General features: G+C 37.0%; 1 protein-coding gene across 1 annotated transcript in view; it reads left to right on the forward strand.

Annotated features, from left to right (window-relative positions):
- The first annotated feature begins 13,919 nt into the window (after window positions 1-13,919).
- Window positions 13,920-14,841, forward strand: part of epha6 (eph receptor A6) — a 171,414-nt gene continuing 170,492 nt past the window's right edge. The window contains exon 1 of the mRNA XM_077579686.1: window positions 13,920-14,074. The gene's annotated coding sequence lies outside the window, so the exon portion shown is untranslated. The remainder of the gene's footprint in view (window positions 14,075-14,841) is intronic.

Raw genomic sequence — 14,841 nt, forward strand, 5'->3', positions numbered from 1 at the left:
ATTTTCTCTTAGAGAGAAGAGAGAAAAAGAGAAAAAAAGAAAACCCATTTAAAGCAGAATGTCTGGTAACCCTATCTGGAAGTGTCTGATTTTATAAACAATAAAAGTTGACATCCTCAGTGGATCTTTAAAATCACAATCCTGTTACAGTACATTATCCTCAAGCCTCTGGCAGTAATGTGCAAGCACGCTGTGGGCCAAACTTATCTGATAATAGTTCGTTTAAGCCCCCTGCATCCTTGTGCCTTTCCAGATTGCTTAATTTGTCAACATGCCAAGGCCTTGCATACAATGCATAATTATAAAATGATTAATGTGTGCAGCAACTGCCCTATAGAACCTTTCTTGCCGTGATAAAATACTGTGTAAGTTATCGGGCTGTTGAAGATGCTTCTTAAGGTTGTGTCAGTCTGTATAGCAGTGACAGATTTGCTGTTGATCACCAAAAAGAGTCTTACTCTCCCGATCAGAGTGCATCACGACGGTCACACTGCGTGATCGCAGATGAGTTATTGACCTCCCGCAAAACAAAGGCTGTACAGCAACTGCGGCAATACATCAAATGATCCGTGAACGATGATAAAAATCTCGCAAGGCTCGGGTGAATTAAACAAAAAGTCAAGCTTCCATTTTGCTTTTGCAAATCTCGACTTGTTCTTTCGATTCAAAATGCATCCGTACAACGAATCCTACATAAGTAAACAACATAACCCGTGATCCATGAAATAAAATTAAATGGCATACTGTGAAGATATTGCACACGTATATTTGAAAAAGATTGTTTTTGTCATGGTGTATGCCGTCTTTTGCTCACCGCTCTGGCTAATTCTTGATCTGCTGCCAGGAGCAACCCACAATCTTGGCCAAAGTATTACATGGTATGCCAACCATTCACCCTGGCCTGACGCCTTACACATATTTCCAAAGTCTGTATTGGCATAAGAAGCAAAGTGTGTCATTTAATAGAGGAATATAAAAAAAAAATGGACTCACATTGTCAGTGTGAATTCAAAAAGGTGCCAACAGGTCAGAGGCTGTCTGCAGAAGTCACACAATTAAACAGGTTCATTTATTTATTTATTTTTTAGCCTTCACAGAATGTGGACCAATAATTTAATTTATTTAATTACAATTTTTATTATTCTTTTTAATTAGATTTTAACATTGATTAGAAAGAGAATTCAGTCTCAGCCTGAGTGAGTCATGCAGTCAATTTTAACAACCATTCAAGTGACTAATTATGTTTCCTTATACAATAAAATGCTACGGAATCTCACCAGATCGGAATATTCTTATTATTCCTTTGAATCAGATGTTATGGTGAAGGCAAACATTTGCAACAGTTTTACTTGTTGCAAACACAGTCGCAGCCATTTGTTAAAGGTCATAAGACGTGCTGCCAAAGTACTTTTTTATTTGCTAATGCTAGAGAACACGTGACTATGGTTCTAATATACAGTATGTCAACACATTTGTGGGTAGTTCTTGAAATATAAATTTGAGGACAAGGGTCGACTTGCACCAACCTCTAAGTATATTCATATTATCGAAATCCATCTTCGACGGTGGACAGACGAAAAATGAATGCTGGGGAGGGTTTGTACACTTTTTTATTGGTTTGAGTCCATATATTTGCCAGCTACTCTAGGAGTTGGAAAAGGATCACAAAAGTTCCCAAACAGTGGCAAAGGAGTGGCAAATAGTTGCTAATCTTTGCAATACTGCCACTAATAGTCACCATCAGTCTTTGGCAAACACTTCCGGCAATTGCTTGCGAAGGTAGCAAAATTTGGATTTGTCAACTTTTCTGCCAATTATTGGCGAAAATCAGGGGGTAGCCTCTGTCATTAGCAACAGTTAGCCACTTTTAGCCATGCTTAGAGACAACGCGCAAATGTTTGGGAGAGTGTTTGACATATGACAACTATTAGCGTCTATTTGAGTGAGATACGACCTTAAAAGATGCGGGTCTTGGTGTGTCCAGAATTCAGATTGAAGAGGGTCTTCTGCCCAGATTTAGTCATAACTGTTTTAATTTATTTATTTCCTCAGTAGAACTTTTATCTGTGGATGTGTCTTTGTGAGTGATGTCGCAATTTCTGCCAAGTGTCTGTAATCAATGATGTGTTTAAAGTCTTATGGTCATGACTGGGATCTCATGACTGGGATCTCATGACTGGGATCTCATGACTGGGATCTCATCAATTCCACAACAATGGGCCATTGTCTGTGGTTGAAGTGTCTGTAATCAATGATGTGTTTAAAGTCTGAACTCACAACATTTTTTTTTTAAATTAAAAAAAAAAAAAAAGGAGAGCAATGATGATGTCAAATCGAATGAACAATACTGAGCTTTCCTGAAAAAAAAAAGAAAGAAAAAAAAAGTCTGAACTCCAGGTGGGCTGTTTGGAAACGCCCTTCAGGATAGTATAAAAAGTGTCTGTAACCGACACACTTGCGAGGAGCAGCTGTGCTTTTGTAAACCCGCTTGTGTCCGGAATATTCTGTAAAATAAATCCTTCGAAGGACCTGTTCACCGATCTCCAGTCTGTATTCAGAAAATCAACTTTCTCTCTACCCGAACAACAACGAACACGCGGAAGACAAAGATAGTCTTCTAACAAGATCCACTGATGTAATCAACTTGAGAAACCATCATTGATTATTACCACTATTTATTCAGAAAATCGTGTGATTAACTCTTTCTAGAGTTCCACATGTAAACTCATTCACAGTTCTGTCAATATATTTACATGACTATAGTTTATCTTCAGACCAATACACAAATATTACCGAAGAGTAATATTTGCCTCCGTTGTTTGGTGTTGCTTCCACCACGCTCATTTGGATGCGTGTGTTTGTTTGTATCCACATGTATGTGCACGCTAGGATTAAACCAAGCATATACTGTAGGCGCTTTTGCGTGTGTACATGCATGAAGACTCACTACAAGGTGAACCCTGCTCAATTAGATAGAACAAATGAAATGTGTGTAATCCTCCCTGTTGGAGCGGGGACGGGTCCTGATCAATAGCTGCCTCTCTGGGCAGAGCTATTAGCAAACAGCCCCATGCCTAATAACTGAGTGATGACCTTTTAGTTTAATGCTTTCTGTCCTCAGTTCCTGGATTCAGCCACGTTTTGTACTGCGCGACAAGGAGAAAAGGTGAGTGTTGTTTTAGTCGTTTGTAAATGTAATGCAGATGGATCACTGTCTTGCAGCTGTTATTGCTGTTCGTCAAGGCTGCTGGAAATAAACGCGACAGGGCTGCGGGTTCTATGTGGAAGTGATTCACGGACCTGGTTAAAATTTATTTATATGCGGTCATGGTGTCTATAGAGGTGCTGGCATTTTTATATGTTACGTCATTTTCAGCTTTCACGCCTAACTGTTTGTCATATATCACTTCAATATTTTCACTGAAGACATTTTGTGAAGCAGTATGCCTGTTTTTACCAACATTCATCAAGAACTTACATTCTCAGAAACGTAGTCATATGAAGGTGAATTTGACATGAACTATAACTCTGTAAAGCTACTGACAACTTAATACCAGGCTGGTGTTGCAAATTAAAAAAAAACTCCCACGTGCCTTCTTTCAATTCTTCTTGATCATCCAACTCACACCGTCTCTGTGGACGCTCTCTGTGTGAGCGCTTTGCATAACGCAGCAGATGCACATCTCCATTATGGACCCCTGACTGAGCCACTTCCACAGTCTGTCCATCAAGCTCTTGTTCTCTCTGATTCGCTCTCTCCTGCAGGGATGACAGAGGACGGTGAGGGGCTGCAGTCCCCCTGCAGTGAATTCTTCTGCTTCCAGTCAAGCTGATACTTAGTGATGGTGTAAAACCCGCATTTATCTTTAGGATGAGTCTCTGAAACGTGTTCACTGATGTGAATCCCAGTAGCGGTAGCTCACAAAGGTTGAACAGAATGCCACCGGACTCCTTTTTACATGGTTCGCTTTTTAGCCAAAAACATTGTTTGTCTGGATTTAAACTTGATTTTTTTAATCTCAGGTGAGACTTGCACCTACAAGCCAATGTTCCAAAATGGCTCTGGTGAGTGTTGGTCAACTGAGATTTATCTTTTCCTTTTTGTAATTTGCATTTTTGTCCACTGTTGCCGACAATATTGTCATCCAAAATGTGTGTTTTGCACAATATGCAAATGAACTGTTTGTTTTGATCCAAAGTTGTTGCTCTCCCATGTTTCTTTTTCTCTTCAGTGTAGAAGTTGCAGCACTTCACGTTGTCCTTCGGGTGAACCAACATTTATCTGAGGATGTTGCTAGGTTTTATTGTTTGGGATTTTGTAATTGTAGAAAATCCTCCCGTGTTTGTCTGCAAACCCAGAGGAACCACAACCTCATTGTCCTTCAACATTTTGAAAATTTTTGCGACATCTCAGTTAGTAAAAATAGCAAAGTATAAAATATGGAATGTATTCAACACTTTTGTTTGGATCTTTTTTGTTTTATCACACAATACATCACCAACGTCAAATCAGGTTGAGGCTATACTGTGTGTGAATGCTAAGACAACCGGACCACATAAATAAAGGTTTACAAAGTAATTTGGAAAATGCTTTTTTTTAAATGTTGCATTAACTTTATTCATTTTTATTCAGTTTTGGATTTCTCATTATAGTTAGTTTTTTTTTTGTTTTGACTTGTTTTTCTCTTTTCTTTTCTTTTAAAATTCGGTTAGTTTCGATTCGTTTTTAGATAAGTTTTTTTGTTTTTTTAAAACAACATTTGTATTAATTTAGATTTTTCCGAAATTGCTTCGTTTTTGTGTAATTTGAATAGTTTTAGTATTTGTTTTAGTTTTTCTTTTCAAACAAAGTACATGAAATATTTGTTGAGTGCAAGATATTTAAAAACGTCACAAAGTAAAATAAACCATTGTTTGACCTTCCTTCTTTTGTACGTGCAAAACACAATACAGTACCGGAATAAATAAATATAAATTGTATTGTGTTAATGATATTAACTGACAAAGATGAAAACAATGGACTTTTTTTTTGCTATAGTTATCATTAGTTTGGTAAATATAAGATGTAGCTTCAGTTATTTTTTGTTTTTAAAAAGCATTGACACGCACAAACACAACACACATCATTCCTGAATATAGTAAAATGTTTGCGGTAGAATTCATATCTAGCCTTAATTTTTAGTATGTGGAGCACCAGGGCAGAGATTTTCCCCAAAAATTATGATTTTTTTTTTTTAACTCTTCAACACTCTATTGTGTTAAAAAAAAACGTTTGTAGGCTACTTCATTAAAACGCACACAACAAAGAAAATATATCTAGGATACCCTGTTTGTTAAGTTCAGAAATTAAATTGGTTTTGAATTGATAAAATCAAATCAATCAATCTAAATATGGTGCATTTGTATTCTTACATACAGTAGGGTAATTTCTTTACTATTCCAACTATTTCATAAAAACAATGAGAGAAAAAACACAACAGGCAAATATTAAGTGTGTGATTACAGCTAGCATTCACCCCTGAGATGATGGTAGGTAAACAGCTCTTTGCCATCCAAGGAAAAATGTGTTAATTCAGCACTCTTGCTTGGGGGGATGCCTTGGGTTGTTTTCTGTTTGTGGCACTAAATGAAAAGTAATTAGGCTTTGGTAAATCAGAGGTGTTCGAAACAAGCAAGATCACAACAAATGCAGATGACCATTTCAGCAAAATATTACAAAAGAGCAAAAGAGTCAGGATTATTTTGGGAGAATTATGATTTTTAAATCATACACTGACTGAGAAAGAGAACATGAATATGAGCATCACCCTTCATTTTTGTGAAACCTTTAATTGCAGGTTGATTTTCATTTTAAGGTTCATACACATATTTTTATTTTTATCAAGACATTTTACACAATTCTGTTCTAAGAACCTTTTTTTCCCCCCCAGTGAGACCGTGCCAACGTGCTCAAACTCAGCAAGGTTCGTAAAGGGCACGGCTGGGGGAATTTGATGTCAAACCAGATGAAAGCAATAACCTCATCCCCATTAAACAACTATGGGATGAACTCAAAGAGATTGTATGAAACTCTGACCTCACAAGTCACAAATGTTGTTGATAAATGGACACAAAAAATAAAAATCCCAGACACGTTGCAGAATCTTGTAAAAAGTTTTCTCAGTTAGGAGACACTGTTCTGTGCAATAATATTCCAGTTTTTCTATACTTTCTGGCTGCCGTCCAATCTCTTCCACACCACAATTTACAGCTGATCTTCATGAAACGGCCACAGATTTTTCTTTCATGTCAAAGCAAGAGTTCTGTGGATTATCTCACTAAATAAACTTGAGGTTACTGGGGTTATATTGGTGCACAATATTTTATGCTGACAAATGAATTTCCTTCGCCGACAATTCATTTCAAATCAACCCAGCGCAACCGAACCTTTTAAAGTGATTTATTTATGTATTCATTTATTTTTGGTACTGCTGCTTATTCTCATTGTCTGGTGTTGTAAATATGTAAACACAGTAGATCTTTCCCCATTGCAGGACAAATCCAGACTTATTACATTATGTTATATTCTGTATTCTATCAAATCCAAATTGAAGGAACATTTCATTCCTTAAGAGAATGAAAAACAAAACAGCTTTTGAATTGAAATGGGTTGAGATGTTGAGAACACGTTAGTGAAAAAGTGCTAACATCCAAAAATAAAAAGCACAAACACAGCTGTGATAATCAAATGCGTGCGTGCGTGTGCATGCGCGTGCGTGTCTGTCTGGGAAGTAACAGCCAACGAATTGAAAGAGTGTCAGTTTGGCTGTAGTAGCAGCAGATGGGGATGAAAAAGCAATGATAACACAGCTGGTCCTGTACTGCAGCTCTCATTGATCACCAGAAAGTGTGCCGTAATTTGTCCTGCAAGAGTCCTCTCTATATCATCCTACCTTGGGTTTAGAGATAGAAAAAATATCTCCTGATTAACATGTCAGCACTGGCTAATTACCGCTGTACCGGCTTTTGCTAGAGCTTAAAGGTTCTGTTCAAACCATAAGACTATAAATATATCTGTCTTTAATTGTATTTCTACGGAGCCCCTAAGGTGACATCGTAGGGGGGAATTTGTGTTCCCCCGCATTAAACGCAAGATAACGCAAAGTTTTTGGCGAGTGGACGCCTTTTTATTTATTTTTACGCGTTTATGTACTTCCGGGTTAATACGGATACTGTAGGATCGAATTGCGGGTGAGAGGCGGCATAGCATAGATATCGACCGCAGTACCTTTTCAAAATAAAATTCAATTAAGCTTTCCTACTGCTGTAGATGCTCCGTCCTTGTTGCTTTTGGTTACACCGAAGTTGACCTGGAAGTACATCAACTCGTTAAAAAAAAAAAAAAAAAAGTTCACTTTCCTTTCTTTCTTTGGTCCTTCCTCGGGTCTCCTGACGGCCTCACGACTCTGGCTGGAAGTGTTCGGTTTAGGTGAACGGTATGGGATTTTTTTTTAATAGGTTTTAGGTGAACTAATGAATACACACACACTCGCACGCACGCACACACGCACATACAGTACACATGATTACCCACATACAAAAATAAAAAAATATAAAAAATATTTAAAAAATATATACAGTATATATAAAAAAAAAGGAGAGCAATGATGATGACATGTCAAATCGGTAAAATTACCGAATGAACAATACTGAGCTCTCCAGAAAAAAAAAATAACAAAAAAAATAAATAAAAATAAATTGCATCCCCTTGCAAAAAAAAAAAAACCTTTTGCGTTATCTTGCAAACTCTGTCCTCGAGGGTCGAAGTCTTGCAGGTTTCGGAGGTTTCCCTCTTCCAACACAAGCTGATTCCATTCAACAGGATCGTTATCAGGCTTATGCAGAGCTTGCTGATGAGCTGATCATATATCAGCTGTGTTGGAGAAGGGAAACATCCAAAACCTGCAGGACTCCAAGGACCGAGTGTGCCCACCCCTGCCTTAGGGGCTTCGTATATATCAAATAAATGCTCTAAATTGGTTATTTCTTTTTTGGTCGCACCACATGATAATTCATAAAATGGGCATCATCGGACAAACAAAATTGTGAAATTGTAGTTAAAAAAACATCCTGTCGCAACATTATCATAACACTAATTTTACAAGTATCACTTTTTGTTTTACCCGTGAAAAAAGACACTCAAGAATTCACTGTACTCTTTTTGATACCACGTTTGAGAGTGAGACTGATTAGAAATTATATTCAAGTACCTCGATTTACCAATCTCAAGTTTGACATTCTGAATACTTCAACCCGTTTGAATGTACTTAACTACTCTTCTGTATCCGCGTCATCAAAATCGCCGCACGGGGAGATTTTAGGAGATGGGTTATTTTGGGACATTTTTACACTGAATGCTTCTGACCTAATGGCTCAGTTGTTGGTAATGCTGTTTCCCAGCAAGAAGTTTCTCGAATCACTCCCACAGCTGCTCCATTTGGAACATGCATATCTCCTCCACCCTTAGCCCCCCCACCGTGTCGCTGTATATTTGTTCTCATAGTCCGAGGGCATGCGGCTTGGGTTAATTAGATATTCTCCACAGGAGGGAATGTAATTGTGAATCATTTGTATTAGACATGTCATAAACTAGCAACCTGTATCCTCTAAATTCTGCCTTTACATCCACCAAGTGTGAACATGGTTAGATAAATGAGCCTTGCTTACAAATTGACATGATCTATGATTGCGTGAAAAGCACAAATGGGCTGAAATATTATCTCCACTTTGGAGCGGGAGGTAGGAGGGGAAATTCCACTTATTGTTCTGGAATCAGCACGGTGACAGATGGTGTGGTAAATGTGTGAATGCATGATCAGGTATGTGCGTGGAACAATGGCGCGCTGGATGTGAACAACATGTTACGTCTTACAATGCTTTTGTTTTCGTGCAGACTCTTTTGAAGTGCCAGTTTTTGACAACATGAATATGTTTCTGTCCTAATCCAGATATCACATGCTATTCACCTGCACTAGTTTTTTTTTAAACTGTCTTCAAGAATGATACCAATGTGCATAAATACAAAACGGTATATTGAATTCTATATGCATATTCCCCTTCTTGGTCAGCTGTCTGCGTCTGATAACAAAATCCTGCCAAACAGCAAAATCTGCTCTGCCAGAATGTTTTGATTAACATTTCTCGTTTTGTTTTCACAGGAGGTTCACTAACTTCATGGAAATTGAACATTATTGTTATTTAAGTGGGTCTTTTTTTTTCTTTTTTGGGGGGGGCTTCCTTGCTCTGCAGATTCTTTGCAAATTATTCCACAATCCACATCTGGACAATCTGCATATATCCTAAGATTAAAACCCTGGAGAACCCACTGGGTCAAATTCGGCCCCTATAAATTCTGCTACTCAAATAACAGAGACCTTTTTTTTTTTTTTTTACAAATTTAACTTCAAAAGTCCAGAGTGCCACTTCTGACCCCTGCATGGGGCCATCTAGTGGGTGAATATTGCACTTACATGAGCCAGAGTGGTGGTGACAAGATGGCTGGCAACATGCTGTTTTGTTGAGCTGGAAATCAATCCAAACAAAACCATCTTCTCAGCTAACCATCAGATGGTAAATTTGTGTTTTTTTTTGTTAATCTATTTCATATCATGTTGCAGAATGCCTAGGAGTATGTTTTATATATATATATTTTGATAAATTAGCAACTCTGAGCTAGTTAAAAAAAAAATGGTTAAAATTGAAAAAACATATTTTGGTGTTCAGTGAATTTATAGCAGTCGTTTAATGTATAATTCATAATTTTCCAAAGAAGAAAAGGGTTCTTGGGTTCTCCAGGGTTAAATCTGTGTTTTCCCTGACTCTTTAATAGTAATAGATGCATTCCATGCATAAGGTTTGACCTCTGCTTTTTACACATTACAGTAGTGAACACACAATTGTTGACACAGTGGAGGGGCGAGCAGCATGTGGAGTAATCGATAGTGAGTCCTGAAATTGTCGGTCAGGGGAATCGTTTAACACATCACGCATCCATCGTGCATGTGACAGGAAACATGCTGTAGTTTGAAATTTGGTTCATTTCTAATTGATACATTTTGAGGGTTTTCTTAAAAACGTATATACACACATATTCAGAAATCTTACGTGATTCCTTTACAACAGTCGCCCGCATTTTTTTCCAGTTGAGCTTGAGCCTCCACCAATGTACTTTTGGTAAGAAGCCAGTCACATGGCACCTCAAATTTTCCTCCTCAAAAAGAGAATATTAAAAGTATTGCATGTTTAAAAAAAAAATAAAAATCAATGCGCATCATCATTCACCGACTTTTGCGGCCTATCGATTGCAGAAGGTCACTAATTTTACCGTAGTTCCGCATGAAGAAAGCTATCGACTGCGTGGAGCTGCTGTGTGTTGCGGCATTAAAGAGAAACGATGAGTGTGTCTGTCTCGTTATGATGGATGTTTGCGGGCTGCGGAGGAGCTAATTGGACCTTGATGAGACTGGTGTTGCAGAGAGAAAATTTACCCGGCTAAATTAGCACATTAGCAGGGTTAATCAACGCCGGAACGGAGGCGTGCTCGTTCCCTTCTGCGTGTTCGATCTCTTTACGATTGTTATTGCTGTCTGTCTTTAACCATATTATTGCTGTTTATTAGGAACCCCTGTGGGATTTAATACAACAGGAGAAGTGATGTGCATTGAGAATTCCGCATTTGCAAAGTCACTGATGAGTGACGCTGTTGAAGACAAATGTAGAAAAAAATATATATTATCGTAATGAGTAATTTAGATCAGTAGACCAAAATGTTTAGCTTTTCAGCATGATGACAATCACTGCAACCATAATAATAAACATATTGGTAAATAATCATCCCTCTGAAGGTGTCAATAAAAAAATAGAAAATAATATCTTTATATCGAATAACGAATAACATTAAATTATGTAGCTGTGCCTCATAATGTGCCGTGAGTTTATACCTGCCAATTACGAACTGCCTTGTATGTTTATGTCCAGGTCCAGATGTTGAAGTTTGTAGCTAATTTTGCTGGTTTACTTGCATGCAAATAAGCAGCTGGTCCAGATTATGCATTTTACAACATAAATCAATTTACTGTGCTTAATCATTTTTTTTATTTTTGCAATGAATATTACACAGACCTTTGTCATAATAAATCTTGTTCATATATTTTAAATACACTGTAATGTGTTGATGAGGGAAATAATACAGGTAATGAAAAACCAAAAGGGCTTGGTAAAATAAAATGTGACAGATTTTGCAGTTGGTCGATCAAAGAAATGCATCCTTGCTTTTCGCCATTGTCTATACTGAGCCCCCAATACTATCACATTATTCTGATTTCAACTCTGTGTGAACCCTTGCATTGAAATTCTTTTGAAATCCTCTGGAGTCCTGTCATACAATTTTAAATACGCCTATAGTATAGTCGCCAACTTTCATGTCGATCTGCATATTCGCTTTTTTTTTCGCACACTGTGGCTCTTTTCAAAAATAGATTTTGCTGAATTGTCCATTCGGTTATAGTCTTGTCACATTCTTTCAGTGACTTTAACTTTTTTTTTTCATGTTCGTCTTGTGATGATTTGACCCAATAAGGTAGGTACATATTTTTATTCTTTAAAATCAGTATCTACATGTAGAGCCCATATTGTGGATATTGTATGTGCTGATAATATTCCCTCTATTTTGATGTAAAATTGAACAAGTGTGTGCACATTTTGGGACCATTAGGACTTTGTTAAGATATTTACATTATAATACGTTGGGGGGAAAAATGTGTCCGGGGTATGAAACGTGGCGTTTTCTTCATCAATTTGAGAATGTTCAGTTAAGAGCTGGCAGATGTTTTGCTTGAATGCATCAATTTGTGATACCTTGATATGCAAATTTCAAAAGAAGAGGAAGCACGCCCCTGGACTCTGCTAGCTTTCCATAATCCTTAACTTTGTGCTTCAGACTCTTTTTCAACCTCTTCTGCCGGCCTTGACAGTTTTATTCCCAGATGTGGATCAATTAGGTACATCAAAAAAGGCCTTCATCATTCTGAGGAACCACCATTTGGCCTTGGGGACTAACCTCAGAATTAAGGTTGACCACAGATACGACATTTCTAAAAAGACATCGGTGAAAAAGAGATGAATAAGGAGACTCCTCTGAGACATTTCTCTATTTTTAAAGCTATAGAATAACGTGTGTGTGAAAGTTTTTAGTTCAAGGTGTCCCTTATTTTAAGTATGCTGAGATTATGCAAACAGTATTTTTTTATTTTTATTATTTATTTGTAATTGTAATTTAAGATTTTGAAAGATTTTTTTAGTTCCTCCAAAAACAATCAAAATGTGTCTGTGGCCCAAGCAAATATCCATTCCCAATTATTGGAGCAGAAAGAGAATGGTCTGATATGATATTGACACCATCTTGCAATTTTTGTGCTGTGTTGTAATGTATAAACCTTCGCTAATTTTGCAGTGTTAATTTAACACTTAAAGAGTAACATTTAACACTGTGTCCGAGTGTAATTGATCCCTATCATTATTGGTGTTAAAGTAACTCTTTCTAAAGTGTTAAATTTCCAGTGTAAAATTACCTTAAAACGGAGTAAAGAAATAACACTGGCTAACACTGTACAGTGTTAAAATAATTTAACACTCTGGGTAAAATAACTCTTGAGAGCGTTAACATATACCGATACTCAAATTAATGTAATTGATCCCTATCATTATTGGTGTTAAAGTAACTCTTTCTACAGTGTTACATTTTCAGTGTAAAATTACCTTAAAACGGAGTAAATAAATAACACTGGCTAACACTGCACAGTGTTAATACAATTTAACACTCTGAGTAAAATAACTCTTGAGAGCGTTAACATATACCGATACTCAAATTAATGTAATTGATCCCTATCATTATTGGTGTTAAAGTAACTCTTTCTACAGTGTTACATTTTCAGTGTAAAATTACCTTAAAACGGAGTAAATAAATAACACTGGCTAACACTGTACAGTGTTATTAGAATTTAATACTCTGGGTAAAATAACTCTTGAGAGCGTTAACATATACCGATACTCAAATTAATGTAATCGATCCCTATCATTATTGGTGTTAAAGTAACTCTTTCTACAGTGTTAAATTTCCAGTGTAAAATTACCTTAAAACGGAGTAAAGAAATAACACTGGCTAACACTTCACAGTGTTAATATAATATAACACTCTGGGTAAAAAAACTCTTGAGAGCGTTAACATATACCGATACTCAAATTAGTGTAATTGATCCCTATCATTATTGGTGTTAAAGTAACTCTTTCTACAGTGTTACATTTTCAGTGTAAAATTACCTTAAAACGGAGTAAAGAAATAACACTGGCTAACACTGCAAAGTGTTAATTTAATTTATTTTGGTAAAATAACTCTTGAGAGCGTTAACATATACCGATACTCAAATCAACTCTCCCTCAATCGTGTTTTGACACTGCTTTGAGTTATAGAAGATTAACAATGTGGGCTAAAGTAACTCTGGTAAGTGTTAATTTTACACACTACTGTATAGATGATTTAACTGTTGCAGTGATGCATCTTCATGTAATCCCTCCTTCGGCATTTCAACTCCGGAACAGCCTTTCCCCGCATTCACACACACGAGCGATTTGAAATGAATAATTTCACAAGCCTTTTTTATGTTTAATAAATATTAAGAAGTAAGCCAAACAACACTTTAAATATTTTAGTAAATGCAGCTTTGTACATTGCAACAAGTTGATCGATCTTTTAATGCACTGCATCTGTTGCAGCTTGGCCTGTGACAACCAGTGCCCTGTTGTGATTGGCTGCCACCGCACTGACTTTCTTTAGGGTTGACCCTTGCGTGAACCAGCTGCTTTTCATTTGCATAATACGGATGACAGCCCATCAGTGCACCAGCTTCGTAAGCTCCCTATTTCCATCGTACATTGTCTCTCCCACGTGCAGTCTTTGCTGCTGTCTGCCTGCTGCCCCCGATTGTCTCACACTGTACCGAAGGGCGATATAATGGCTGTGGTGGTTGGCCTCATCAAGGTAGGAGGTATTCATTTGTGGTTTTAAGTGTGGAGGATTGTCACGCGGAGGACTAATATTAGAAATGTTGCAAAAATGTTCATTCTAGACACACAATCTAATCCTCAGACTTCTTTGCTGACCAAGAAGGCTCAAATCCCAGTTTGAGAGTTTATTGTACTCACACAAACATTCTCAGATGAATTGTAGCCATTTAAAATGCCGCAAGGTCAATTGTAGTGTTTTCAGACAAATGCTTAGATTTTGTACGAATGGAAATCAACAGGGAGTTTCTGTAAGTGATGCGGCAAACAACCAAGATTAATTTCACCCTGTATTATTGTGCCAACAGCTACATTTTGTTGTTGTTAAAGTGCCCTTTAAAAGGACAGGAAGAGGGAAGAAAATGCTTAAGTAATTGTTTTCTTATTCATCTGTATTAAGTGACAAGGTAAACATATTATAAGGCTTTACCAATCAAACAATGCATTACTGATGCAGTGGGATTTTTATTTTATTATTATTATTTTTTTTTTTTTTTTTTTGAGGGGCAGGTTGGAACACTGCACACTATCCTCTGCAATCACTTTGTGTACACATGCATTTTAATTAATAGGTGTATATGTAAAGTGTTACATAAATGTTAAAATAGAATTTAAAGTAGTGCACTAGCATGTAGAACTGTCTTTAAAATTGGTTGGCCTAAACATCAAGCGGATCACAGCTGAAAGTCAATGTGAAGCTTTCTCTCGGCCGCCGTGCTGAATTTGATGCATTTTACAAAAAAA

The sequence above is a fragment of the Vanacampus margaritifer genome, chromosome 11, assembly GCF_051991255.1.
Source record: "Vanacampus margaritifer isolate UIUO_Vmar chromosome 11, RoL_Vmar_1.0, whole genome shotgun sequence".
NCBI classification, from domain to species: Eukaryota; Metazoa; Chordata; class Actinopteri; order Syngnathiformes; family Syngnathidae; genus Vanacampus; species Vanacampus margaritifer.